This window comes from Heterodontus francisci, chromosome 30 (assembly GCF_036365525.1).
Source record: "Heterodontus francisci isolate sHetFra1 chromosome 30, sHetFra1.hap1, whole genome shotgun sequence".
Taxonomy (NCBI): Eukaryota; Metazoa; Chordata; class Chondrichthyes; order Heterodontiformes; family Heterodontidae; genus Heterodontus; species Heterodontus francisci.
In genome coordinates, this window is record NC_090400.1 from 56,872,808 (window position 1) to 56,886,115 (window position 13,308).

A 13,308-nucleotide genomic window follows, 5' to 3' on the forward strand; every position below is an offset into this window, starting at 1 on the left:
TTTGATCAAGGGATAAAACTTGCAGAATCTGATTAGCTGCCCAATATACATGCTACCCGAAGACAATGGCGAGCATAATCAGGCGGGTATAATGGGCGACTGCTCCACTCCCACTCGTTTTACACCAGGCTGAAGTTGAAAGTTTTGCCCAGTTTCTCAATAATTTATTGAAAGAAAGGATTTGTATTTATCTAGTGCCTTTCATGACCTCATGACATCCCAAAACACTTTACAATGGAACTGTATTGTATTGATTTATATTAGATATATTATTGACTATCAGGGCTTAACTTTTTAAAGCACAGTGTTTTAGCTTCATCTCAGTGAGTCCATATTCACTGCTCTCTAATTATAATTGTAAATGAACCAATCAGACAGGCTTTCTTAGGTTTAAACAAGAAAGATGTAAGTTTATTACCCTTAGCCCTCTAACTCTGTTAAAATTGCTAAAGATAGGCGACGCAACCACACTAGCATGCACACGAGATAAACACAGACACAAATAGATACAGAGGAGGAGAAAGAATTAAAGGGGGAGGGTTTGGAGTAGTAGATGGAATTCAGTTTCTGTTTTTAGTGTTGCTGTAAAGTCTTTGATGTTAAGTCTTGCAGTTCTTGTTGGGGCCCAGTGCACACTTTCAAACTTGTTTTGCTGGTACCAGAAAGCTGGGGAAATACTCTGTCTTGAGGCTAAAGCTGCTTCCATGGCTCCCTGGAACTTTGCTGGAGAGAGAGACAGGGAGGGAGAGGTGCTTTCTTCTTGAAGTTCAATTGCAATCTGCCCTTTCTGTGTGGCACAATTCAAAAAGCCCCCAGGTTGGCCAGCTGGTTAATCACATCATCAACTCTTAGTTTGACACAGCAGCGTCTGCAACGATTGTTGATTTCAAAAGTTCTCCAGTCACACTCAGTGAGGGTGGAGTGTTGGCTCTTACACAGACAATGGCTCTCAATGTCTTTTGATCATCACTATTGACAAAATCCATCTCGCTAATCGGATCAGGGAGCACTCCAATTATCTCTCTATGTAATTGTCTCTCAGAATGCAAATGTGCAGCCATGTTTTCAGCCATTCAACTCGGTGGTCTTTTTAAACAAGTTATGTTCAATGTCCAGTAAAGGTTCAAATAGTGTTCTACATGACAAAATTAATATGTTTCCTTTCAGCCGGTGTGATTTCCGTCACACCTCCACCTCTCACCGTATGAAATGTGACATTAGGTAGAGCATTTCATTATAAATTAGAAGGAAGAAAAAGTACAGGAAATCACATGTTCATTTTTCTTATTCATTCAGAAATCTCAAAATTGTTACAGCCTATTTTTCCTTTGTAGCAGTGCTGCTTTGGACTGCCCCTGTGTCTTTGAGATGGATCTGAGATGTGTTGCACAAGGGATTTAAAGTTTCTTCACTATCAGCCTGCAATACATTGGGAATGGGCATCCCAATAAACATGTGAATTTTGGGGAGTTTTGGAGTTTGCACATTTCCATGATTGTCTATGGTGCCTTTGTTCCTGTTGGGGTCTGCAGGGGGATGTTAGATTTAATTAGCCCTGGTTTGGAGCTCTGATCATGGGAGTTGGCAGTGGGTGGATCTACCCTGATCTCCCTTTTAGTGCTCTGATGAGTCATGCAAGTGCATTTCACTTTAGGGTATTGTTGATTCCCTTTTCTCCTGTCGGTGGGGGTGGATTCTTTGCTGTGATGGAAACCCCACCTGCCAAAATGAGGCATATTAATTTCATCATATGGAACATAAATTTTAAACTCTTACTGGGCTAAAAACATGGCTCACCTGCATTCTAAAAGGACAATGGCTGGAAACATTGCATTCTAAGAGGCAGTTGCCTGGAGAAGACAATGGAACTGCTCCCTGATTCAATTAACCAGATGGATTTTGATCAAAAGACATTGTGGGCGTGAAGGTCAGCATTCCAGCTCCCTACTGAGGATGTCTACTGAGATTGAAAGAATCCACAAAACTAGCCAGGCAGGTTGTCCCATAAAAAAGAGCTTGTCACATGACTGACCTGCTGCCCCATGTTTGGTTTGCATTGAGTTCACAGAACAGTATGGGTCAGACTGCAATTTGAAGACAAAAGTGAAGGAAGGTCTCTCCCTGTCTCTCTCTCTCTCTCTCATGAAAAGAAGAGGCTGCAAATGGATTTCAAGAGATAGAAAACCACTGAAACAAGTTTGAAAGTGTGTACTGGGCCCCAACGAGACGGCAAGATTTAACTGCAATCAAAGACTTTACATCGAACTCAAAAGACAGTAAATGAACTACAGCTATTGCTTCAAACATTTCCTCTTGATTTGTTCTCCTTTTCTGTCTCTATCTGCATGTGTATTTATCACATGTGCATGCTGGCATGGCCGTGTTACGTATTTTTAGTAGTTTTAACCGAATTAGAGTTTTAAGGTTAATAAAGTTACACCTTTCTTGTTTAAATCTAAGAAAATCTGTCTGGTTGATTCCTTTGCCATTACAATTGGAGAGCAGTGAACAAGGATTGACTGAGGGGAAGTTAAAAACACAGTGTTTTAAAAATTAAACCCTGTTACAGCCAAAGCAGGAAAAGGCTGAGAAGGAACCCCTAGACCCCTTTCTCACCTGGTCGTAACATTGATAATCTTCCCTTTGTCCTCTGGGACATTCCTGCTTGTAGATATTTGTCCAGATTCTACTGTACTCCCCTGTGGCACTTTGACTAGGTCAGGCATCACCCTCACTGTTTCTCTGCCCTCTTGAGGACCTTCTTTGTCCATGCAGGTTTCTGTAAATGCTGTTAGTAACCCTGGCGGGGTGCCTCTGGTGTCTGCATTTACATAGGAGGATGTAGGGTCTAATGCTTCCAACATTTCGGGGTTGGCTGACCGGACAGTAGAGATTTTCATTTGGGAATCCTCACGGGTCTCCTTTAACCTGTCCCCTTTGTCCCATTTGCCCCTTTCCACTCTAACTTTTTGCCAGACCTGTGCTTGTCTGTCCCCTTTTGTTCTCAACAGGGGTCCCTCACAATTCACCAGCCCTCTGCTGGAGGGTCATCCAAACACCGGTACAGGACTTAGGGGTGTAGATTTCACTGCAGGTTCGGGTTTCTCCTCAACCTGGCACATGTGGCAACTCCTACAGTACTCCACCACATCTTTGTGGAGTTTTGGCCAGTCAAACTGCTGTTTTATGCAGGCTTTGTTTTTTTGTATACCGACATGTGCAGCTATTGTAATCTCATGGGCCATTCTTAATATTTCTTTCCGGTACCTCTGCAGCAGCACTAACTGGTGAACCACTGTCCACTCTTTATTCCCAGGTCTGTGAGGAGAACTCCATTTCCTCATCAGTACCTCATTATTTAAATAATGGCAATAAGGGACTCCCTCGAATTCAATTTCAGTCCGGGCAGCCTGTACTATCTCGCTTAGTACTGGGTCAGCTCACTGAGCCTCAGCTCGGGAAGATACATTTAATCCATTCCCTGGGTCCTCTAACTTTCCAAAGAAAGTTTTAGACAGACAGACCTCATGGTCATCTGCCTGGACTGCCAATTCAGTCTCCTATGGGGGAGCTGGTTTAATCATGTCCTGATTCACTACACATTCAGGTGAACTGCAGGGGACTGTCTCCTGCCACTGCCCTGTCTCTCTGACCTCCTTCAGTCTCTCTATCACTACTGGGGAAGCTACCACCTTCACCCCCACCAGATCATTACCTAGGAGGAGGTCAACCCCGTCCACAGGCAAACCAGGGACAATCCCTACAGTCACTAGTCCCGAAACTAGGTCACACTCCCAGTGCACTCGGTGTAAAGGTAGAGGCTTACACTGCCCTCCAATACCATTCACCACCATTCTGGTATTTACTGCACTCTCTGGGGGGAAAGGTCAGGCCTTTTCCCAGCAAAAGAGATCTCGTGACCCCTGTGTCCCTGAGAATTACTATGGGCTTGCTTGCCCCACCGGAGGGGTATGGGGTTACTCTCCCTTTAGACACAAAATCCTGATAACCTTCAGGGATCCTATGAAATGTTCCTGCACCCACAGCAGTATATTTTCTGGGTCTTACTATTTCTGCCGTAAAGCTACAACCTGTTCAGCTGTGCTTTTCATCAGGGTCCCTTCTCCTTCACTGAGCAGGTGTGCCCTGATTAACCTTACAGGCTTTGCCCATAGTTTCCAGCAGTCAGATCTCAGATGACCTGCCTTATTACAATGGAAGCACACAGGTCTCCGGGTCTCACTCCTACTTACAGTACTATCCTTTTTGGCTGGAGGAGGGCCTCCTGTGTGTCCTGCTTTTCTTTCCCACCCAGGACTGCTTGGGCTCCTATCACCTATTAAGGGGAGGTGGTGGCATACTGGTATTGTCACTGGACTAGTAACCCAGAGACCTGGGTATTGCTCTGGGGGCATGGGTTTGAATCCCACCACAACAGAAGGTGGAATTTGAATTCAATTAATAAATCTGGAATTTAAAGCTAGTCTAATGATGGCCATGAAACCATTGTTGATTGTTGTAAAAACCCATCTGATTCACTAATGCCTTTTAGGGAAGGAAATCTGCTGTCCTTACCTGGTCTGGCCTACATGTGACTCCAGATCCACAGCAATGTGGTTAACTCTTACATGGCCTAGCAAGCCACTCAGTTCAAGAGCAATTAGGGATGGGCAATAAATGCTGGCCTGGCCTGCGACACCCACATCCCATGAAAGAATAAAAAAAAACCTTCCCACCCTTTGTCCTTTTCGAATTTGTGGGGACGACTAGGAAAGGTTTTCCCCTGGGGAACCGACTTGTATATTAGAGCAAACTCATCAGCCAGAACTGCGGCTTGCCTCACTTCATGTACTTTTTGTTCCTCCACATGGGTCTATATGGAGAAGGGGAGAGAATTTTTAAATTCCTTGAGGAGAATTACCTCTCTGAGGTTTTCGTAGCTGGGCTGCACTTAACAGCCCTCAACCATTGGTCAAAAGCCAGCTGCTTACTTCTCACAAACTCCAAGTAAGTTTGATCAGGTTGTTTCTGGAGGGTTCAGAATTCTGGCGGTAGGCTTCGGGTACTAGCTCATATACCCCGAGAATAGCATTTTTTTGTTAGTTCATAATTTGGTGAACTCTTATCTGGCAATAGGGAATAAACCTCATGTGCTTTTCCTGCTGACTTACTTTGCAACTGTAGTGTCCAGCTGTCAGCCGGCCATTTTAACTGCCTTGCCAGTTCTCAAAAGATACAACAAAATGCTTCCACGTCTCCCTCATTGAATTTTGGAATCAATTGGGAAAATTTTAAAAACTACTATTACTATTACAAATTACTATTCTCCACATTGGCTATGCTTTCACTGGGGTTACTCTGTCACCCCCTGGTTATTTCAAGCTGCCTCAGCTCTCTTTCCTCCGTTCCTTCTTGAAATTTCTTTCTCGCTCTCTCCTGTCTTTCTTTCTCTTTCTCTTCTCTCTTTCTTCTCTCTCATGTCTATTTCTTTCTCCTAGCTCTCCCTTTTTCTCCCACTCTTTCCCTGTCTTCTAATTCAAGTCTCCTCTGTTCCAGTTGTATGTTTGCTATCATTACCCTGTCGGAGTCTATTTCTAACCCTGTCTCTGATTCTTCGGGTTCGAGGGAAAAATGGTTGGCCACTAGTCTTAGTAGTTCCGATTTCCTAGCTTTGCATGGAAAGTGATCCCACACTGCTCAGCCATATTTCTCAACTCCTCCACAGACCATGCCTTTAACTTATCCCAAGTTATTTCACCCTGGCTTGGGTAGTTACTGGCTTCGGTCACAGTCATGTCAGTACTCAAGCAGACACAACCACAAGAAAACATGTATTGAAATCTTTTCTGTTTTTGATTGGGATCAATTTGATTTCCCACTTCCAACTTCTTGTTTTTCTGTGGGTCCATTCCGGATGCTAGCCCCCAAATTTCTGTTACAACCAGGTGAGGAAGGGGTTTCAGGCTCCCTTCTTGCCCCTTTCCTGCTTTGGCCATAACAGGGCTTAACTTTTTAAAACACAGTGTTTCAGCTCCATCTCAGTGAGTCCTTACTCACTGCTCTCTAATTATAATTGTAAATGAATCAGACAGGCTTTCTTAGGTTTAAACAAGAAAGATGTAAGTTTATTAGCCTTAACACTCTAACTCAGTTAAAATTACTAAAATATGTGGCGCAACCACACTAACATGCATACGAGATAAACACAGACACAAATAGATACAGAGGAGGAGAAAGAATTAAAGGGGGAGGGTTTGGAGTAGTAGATGGAATTCAGTTATTGTTTTTAGTTCTGCTATAAAGTCTTTGATTGAAATTAAGTCTTGCCGTTCGCATTGGGGCCCAGCGCACACTTTCAAACTTGTTTTGCTGGTACCAGAAGGCTGGTGAAATATTCTGTCTTGAGCCTTAAGCTGCTTCCATGGCTCCCTGGAACTTTGCTGGAGAGAGAGACAGGGAGGAAGAGGTGCTTTCTTCTTGAAGTTCAATTGCAATCTGCCCTTTCTGTGTGGCATAATTCAAAAAGCCCCCAGGTTGGCCAGCTGCTTAATCATGTCACCAATTCTTCATTTGACACAGCATCGTCTGCGATGATTGTTGATTTCAAAAGTTCTCCAGTCACACTCAGTGGGGGGTGACAATGGCTCTCAATACACAGACAATGGCTCTCAATGTCTTTTGATCATCATTATTGACAAAACCCATCTTGCTAATTGAATCAGGGTGCACTCCCATTGTCTCTCTATGCAACTGTCTGTCAGAAAGCAAATGTGCAGCCATGTTTACAGCCATTCAGCTCTGTGGTCTTTTTAAACAAGTTATGTTCAATGTCCAGTAAAAGTTCAAATTGTGTTCCTTATGATGAAATTAATATATTTCCATGTGGCTGACGAAGTTTCCGTCACACCTTATAGGCAAATAACTGTTCCTTTTTTCATTTCATTACTCTCTATATTCTGCACTCCATGGGAGAGATCAGTGAATACTTTTCCAGTTAAGAGTTATTTGAGAAGTGCCGTTCGTGGTAACAAAACTGCATTTCACAAAATTGTGTAAACACAGCATTTTGATTGGGGTTGTTAAATTCTAAGAAAAAAATAATTTAACCCCATTTGGAGAATACATAGGGACATATACTTGGGCCCAATTTTAACACACTCAAAACCCATTCATTTACACAGAGTTAAAATCAGGCCTACTTAATACTGTATTCTAAATTATTTAAGCCCTCTATAGACAGTCCTATGTTGCAATTATAAAATTATTTGTTATCAATCAAAATATCCTTTATATGGTTTAGGCTAAGGAGCACATTTGAAGAAAATACTTGCATTTCTACAGGGTCTTTCATGATTACAGGATGTCCCAAATCACTTTACAACCAATGAAGTACTTTTAATGCAGGAAATGCAGCAGCCAATTTGACACAGTAAGCTCCCACAAACAGCAATGTGATAAATAACCAGATAATCTGTTTCAGTGAAGTTGGCTGAGAGGTAAAATATTGGCCATAACCTACATAAAACTTAAAGAAATACAAGTTGCTGGGAATATTTATGTTTAAAATATTTTCTCTTTTTATGAATGAAAATAATATTCTTAAATAAAATGTTGATGATTTAAAAATAAAACACATCGCTATCACCGATAAGCAGATATCTGTGTTGGAACTCACTGTGTAAAATGTACAATGTTGCAGGCTTTACAGCAGAAGTGGCCCTTTCAGATTCAAAGCCGTATCATCAGCAGTTTGTGTAACTGGCCTTGTACACACATGTCAAAAAACATTTCATTTACTGTGTTAATCTTATGTTTGTATGGGAACTGTGGGTTGACTGCTTCTGCCTATTTTGGAAGACATGGGAGTTGTTAGAAGGCTTCTTGGCTTAGGGAAACATTGAAAGCTGTTGCCATACGGACACAAAAAGCAGGCTTAAGTTCTGATAATATATGAGTATTTTAAGGTATATAAGGCAGATATAAAGTATAGAATATAATAAAAGACAACGAGCAAAACTGAACCATTCATGTGTTACCACAAGGCCATTTAAAATCGATCACCTCGAAATCTTGTAGACGTTAACAGGTTGCATCTCTTATTTTACAATGTTAGAAGTGTAATTTGTTTTTACTTCCTGTAATACCTTTCCATGTAGGTCATTCTGAAGAGCTCAATTACAGGAAGGATCCCCAACCACCAAAAAGCTTGAGGATCACAGTGCCAGGAATTTCAACAACAAAAATATAACAGAAACTTCACTTTAGAGTACCAAACCTTTGAACAAGACTTCTCTTCCCAGCTTATGGATGATGTATTTTGAACTATTAATTTGTGGAATTTAATTGTAACTTTGCAGTGAGAAAGCAGACATGGTCAAAACATTCAGAAAAGAAATGGATGGACTCCTGCTTCAACTAGTACTCAAGAGCTGCAGGCTGGGTAGTGAGGCTGGAACAAGATGAAGATGGTATGAATGTCTCCTGAACATGGATCCAGATGAGAGACTGAATGAAATGGGAAGAATAGCCTTTTGTTTAACCCATCTCAAGTTCAAGTCCTAATAGTGAAAATTATAACAATTGGGAAATTTCATACAATTAAAAGAGAGGATGAAACGAATATCCTGAGATTTGTACTAACACCGTTGTATATTTGAAGTAAGGAATTATGGAAAAGCCCATAACAATGGTGAGCTGTGGTTTGTACTTGTATAAATACAAGTTTATTCTTTCCTCTAATTGATAAGCATACCGCATGCACTATTAGTGAAGTAGATTCAACGGGCTAAATGCAACTCTTCTGCTCCCATATGCCTTCCAGATATGTCTTCCTAAAATAACTAGCGGATTGTAGTCACTCAGACTATATAACTGTATGATAGTCACCAATAAATCCAAAAGGGAATTGAGGAGAAACTTCTTTACCCAAAAGAGGTTAGAATGTGGCACTCACTACTACATGGAGTATTTGAGATAAATAACAGATACATTTAAGGGGAAACAGAATAAGTGCATGAAGGAGAAAGGAATAAAAGGATCTGCTGATAGCATTAGATGAAATAGGGTGGGTGGAAGCCCGTGTGGAGCATAATGCCATTATAGAGCAGTTGGGATGAATGACTTGTTTCTGTGTCATAGACTGATAGAGTCATAGAGTTATACAGCACAGAAACAGGTCCTTTGACCCATCATGTCTGTGCCAGCCATCAAGCACCTAACTATTCTAATCCCATTTTCCAGCACTTGACCCGTAGCCTTGTATGCTATGGCATTTCAAGAGCTCATCTAAATACTTCTTAAATGTTTTGTGGGTTCCTGCCTCTATCACCTCTTCAGGCAGTGCGTTCCAGATTCCAACTGGGTGAAAAACTTTTTCCTCAAATCCCCTCTAAACCTCCTGCCCCTTCCTTAAATCTATGCCCCCGGTTATTGACCCCTCCGCTAAGGGAAAAAGTCTCTTTCTATCTAACCTATCAATGTCCCTTATAATTTTGTATGCCTCAATCATGTCCCCCCTCAGCCTTCTCTGCTGCAAGGAAAACAACCCTAACTTTTCCAGTCTCTCTTCATAGCTGAAGTGCTCCAGCCCAGGCAACATCCTGGTGAATCTCCTCTGCACCCTCTCCAGTGCAATCACATCCTTCCTATAGTGTAGTGCTCAGACTTGTACACAGTACTCCAACTGTGGCCTAACTAGCATTTTATACAGCTCCATCATAACCTCCCTGCTCTTATATTCTATGCCTCGGCTAATAAAGGCAAGTATTCCATATGCCTTCCTAACCACCTTATCTACCTGTGCTGCAGCCTTCAGTGATCCATGGACATGTACACCAAGGTCCCTCTGACCCTCTGTACTTCCTAGGGTCCTACCATCCATTGTATATTCAATGTAATTCCACATAATATGTAAAACTAACAGCTTTCTCAAACTCACCAGGATCTGGATTAAACATTCATCCTTAAACACTTCAGTGTCACTGAATGAGGTTTTGTTTAGAGCTTACACTTTCTGAACTGATCATGGAAGAACGTTGTTATCAGTTGGGTGACCTGCTGACCTTATATTATAAACATGTATGTTTGTGTATATGTTTTGCCAAAATTAGAGTTGGATAATCCCACATACTTTCACAAATGCACTTATGAAATCTGAACCAGGTTCTGGAATTGACCAAAATGTTGAGTGATTCTAAACCATATTATATCACTGTGCCATTGTTTTTAATAGCTGCTCTGTTTTATATCCAATTCCATCCTTTCCTGCATTTCTGTAGTCTGAATGACTATGTGAAACTGCTTGCTTGGGTGTTGACATGTGAAAAAGTCAATGTGATAGAAGACAAACTAGGACATGACATCTCTTGTGAAGATATGAACTTGAAAGTAATATTTCATCTGGATTGCAGTGGATCTCAACAGATTTAAACTTGAAACTCCTTCGGTAATTATACTCACACCCATCACTTCATAGTGACAGAATAAGTCAAAAGCTGTTTTATTATATGACATTCCAAGACTTTTACCAATATTTTGCAAGCCGTGTTCTGCGATTCCGTACTTTTTCCATGTCAACTAAAAGTTAATGCCTTGCCTACACATACAAAAGGTCTGCTATTCCCTAGAATCAGACACACTGGTTTATGGCAAGTGACTGCGTCAAATTCCATTTTTATTACATGCCATGCCTGGATATTTACCAGTGTTTTGGGGATTACATTCTGGAATCCTGTCCATTTTTTTTCTAAGACCTGCAAACTGTGGCTTTGGTTATACTAGCTTAATGTTGATCTTCTTTCTTCCTATTTCTCTTTTAGAAAATGGGGTGGTAATAGATTTCTGATGAACATAAACCTGCCTCTCCAATGTTGCTAATATTTTAAGTAGGAATAAATCAAAGATTTGTGATAAGCCATTGCCAGGTAATCGTTTTCATATTTCAAGGGCCATCACATCACTTTCTAATTACACAATCCATAGTTCCTTTGAATTTTTACTTCAAACAAATGTTCAAAACAGAAACATATCCAAACCCACATCCCACAATAATAGCCCTGTTGGCACTTACACTGCCTCCAGCTGCAGTGGAACCAAACCACAAAAGGAATCTCATTCAGCAACAAAACCATCTTTTTAACTTCCTTATCGATCTTCCTCATATAATGAAGGTTGCGAGAGATGATTGATGTCCCATTAAATGATAACCATGGTTTTCTGGAATTATCACATTGCTCATGAGTTGCCTTACCTGATGGCCTAGGTCACACCCTACAGCTCTTTGTAGCATTCCCTTATGTACAGGGTCACCTGTCTGGTTAATGAGGCTCTGTATACTGTAAAATCATTTCAGCTTTGCACAATCTGTAGTACAACTCAGTCAAGTTTCTCAAACCATTTGGAGACCACCTGAAGGAAGTAATCTCGCTTGATTTGGCTTCAAACCACTGCAATCTGTGCAACGCAAAAGATTTGGACTATCTAGCTGGACTTCAATGGTCTTCTCAACTCTTATACATTCCTACAATGCTATTTAGAAAGTTCCAGTGGTCCTTTGGACTCCCAAGGAACTTTTTAAACTTTTTTTCTCATGTTATCAAAAGATCAACTGTTTCATCAGTTCTTTGTTACCATTAATATTCAACAAACAGATTCAATAATCACTTTCAAAAGGGAATTGGATATATACTTGAAAAGGAAAAACTTGAAATGGCTATAGGACTAATTGGATAGTTCTTTCAAAGAGTTGCCTCAAGCACGATGGGCTGAATGAGCTCCTTCTATGCTGTAAGATGCTATAATTCTACACTATACAAGAATTTTGATGCAAGTGTGTTCCCAACTAATGAAGATTTGTCTCCACCATGCCACTTTAAGCAGCTGCCAATTGGTACATGCAGTACAAATACACCCCTATCCTTTTCATCAATGTTTTTCATTTGGTAAGCATGTAATTAAAACATGTAAAAATGGAATATATTAATAAAAATAGAAAAGGCTAGAAACACATAGCAGGTCAGTCTGGAGATAAAACAGACAACAGTTTCCATTGGTTTATGGTGATTGCAATGCCATAAAAGTGTTGTGAAAGGGAATATGCATCAGACTTGCTCTTAATCATGAGTGAAAAAACAAACTTCTGCAAATGCTGGAAATTTGGAACAAAAACAGAAAGAACTGGAAACGCACAGCAGGTCAGTCAACATCTGGACACAGCTGCACAGATGCTGACTGACAGGCTGCGTATTTCCAGATTTTTTCAGCTTTTGTTCTACATTCCCAGCATCTGCTTTTTAGTTATTATGAAAAATAAGGCCGACGTGCACTCCTTTTCAGTAAAAAAAATTATGACACTGTATTTGCCATAAACCCAATGAAAGTGTTCAGTTAATAGGGTGTAGATATTGCAACTTTAGCACAGCTGTTATACAGTTCCAGTTTGCAGTAGAGTTGCCAACCCTCCAAGATTGTTCTGGAGTCTCCAGGAACTAAGGATGAATCTCCTGGATGCCGCCGTAGGCAGCAACTGGGAGAAAAATGATAGGGACCGTTAGAAACAATTGTGTATTTTCTTCATATAAGTTTGTTCGCTAATTCCAAAAATGGAAAATGGGGGAGGGAGGATGTTTGACTGACTATAAAGAATCATCCAATCGAGTACCGAGAGTCTGTGCCGTGCACTGCAAGGATGAATGTGACCAATAGCATGAGAGCAGGTTACAAGCAGCAGGGCATTTGATGAAACCTCTCGATGCATGTCCAACCATTGTTGGCAACCATACTTTGCAATGATGTTAAAAGTGTTGGTATAAAGCTGGAGTAAGAGCCTCAACTCACTCAAGAAGGAGGCAGCGTGAGGTTGGAGGCTCTCGGGCCTTGATGTTCTATAGTTTGTAACTGTCATGCAATGTCAGAGTGTTAGACTGTGCTTACAAAAGTGGTCAAAATCCCCCTCTCCCCACTGACCCCCTGGTTGATTTCAATATGTAACGTTAATTGAAATGTTTGGACAGTGCCGCCTGACTCTCTAAACATTTACATGTTTTATTGGTATGAGATGTTATGCATATGCGTATAATCACCACTGTTGAAGAACTGTCTCTCAAGGAGAAAAACAAGAAGCAGTATTAAAAGGGACTGACTAGTCAAAATCCATACAAGGAACTGCCCGGCCGGAACACATACTGTGGACTGCTTGGTCGAAACTCACACAAGGGACAGGCTGGGATTGGTCAGGGTGATATAAATGAATCTTGACTGTAGAAAATAAATTTGAAGTCTTTCAAAGACAGCAGCGAGACAAACTAAACA